Source organism: Triticum dicoccoides, unplaced genomic scaffold (assembly GCF_002162155.2).
Source record: "Triticum dicoccoides isolate Atlit2015 ecotype Zavitan unplaced genomic scaffold, WEW_v2.0 scaffold187899, whole genome shotgun sequence".
Taxonomy (NCBI): Eukaryota; Viridiplantae; Streptophyta; class Magnoliopsida; order Poales; family Poaceae; genus Triticum; species Triticum dicoccoides.
This window is the reverse complement of record NW_021228978.1, coordinates 1-1,131: the sequence shown is the minus strand read 5'-3', so window position 1 is coordinate 1,131 and position 1,131 is coordinate 1. Positions and strand designations below refer to the sequence as shown.

General features: G+C 40.3%; 1 long non-coding RNA gene across 1 annotated transcript; it reads left to right on the top strand.

Moving 5' to 3' along the window:
• The first annotated feature begins 6 nt into the window (after nucleotides 1–6).
• On the top strand, nucleotides 7–1,075 carry LOC119344812. The gene is made up of 5 exons (XR_005166817.1): nucleotides 7–128; nucleotides 206–375; nucleotides 519–596; nucleotides 729–800; nucleotides 969–1,075. It is a non-coding gene; the product is annotated as an uncharacterized LOC119344812 (long non-coding RNA).
• The last annotated feature ends 56 nt before the right edge of the window (nucleotides 1,076–1,131 follow it).

Here is a 1,131-nt window from a genome sequence, read left to right as displayed (position 1 = left end):
GCAGGAAGCCCTTGCAGCCCTCGTGCTCAACAGGCTTAGAGGCTCACTACAGATTGCTGCTATAAGAGCCCCTGGTTTCGGGGAGCGCAGGAGTCAATACCTCGATGACATCGCCACTCTGACAGGAGGTGGGTTTGATGTTTGGTGTGATACGATGCATCCCGTTGTGATATTTGTTCAGTTTTAACAGTCAATCTTCATGTAGGCACTGTCATCAGAGACGAATTTGGAGTACCCCTGCATAAAGCAGACAAAACTGTCGTAGGAACTGCTGCCAAGGTTGTAATTACTAAAGATTCAACAACAATAATTGGAGATGGTACTACACAAGAGGAAGTAATCAAAAGGGTGACACAAATCAAGAACCAGATTGAGGTCAGTATATTGTGAACTTATTGGATGCTCCATATTTCCAGCATATATAGTTCAATTAGCTTGTCCCGCACAAGTGTGTGTCTCACTTAAGTGTGGATGAAAATACCCTGACTAAAATTTCGTTCCGAAACTTTTTTTTTCAGGCTACTGAACATGAATATGAAAAAGAAAAGCTAAAAGAGAGGATAGCCAAATTATATGGTGGTGTTGCTATCATTCAGGTACAGCCGATGTTCATGCTGAGATATCTATTGATATACTAGGCAACAATTCCAGAAATACACCCAGTAGTGCACTTTTTAGGTTGCATTAGCAGAAATAATAGCTACGACATAATACATCTTGGTTTGTAGGTAGGAGCACAGACTGAAACCGAGCTAAAGGAAAAGAAACTGAGGGTCGAAGATGCGCTGAATGCAACAAAGGTAATGTTTTCTCCTGGTTAAATTCCAATTGGTTTTTAGGATTTGTGTACCTTTGATATCATTCAGAGGGCCTTCTAGTGCATTCTAGAATTGTGTTGATTTTAGTTTTACAACAAAACCTATATGTACTCATTTCTTTGTTAATTGACTACCTTTCTTTGTGGGCAGGCGGCTGTTGAGGAAGGTATTGTCGTTGGTGGTGGTTGTACCCTCGTAAGACTTGCATCAAAAGTTGATGCTATTAAACAAACCCTTGAGAATGATGAACAGAAGGTATGAAAAAGTTAATGGGATCCTCTTTCGCAAGGTTTCAGTAACAGAATTCTGTATT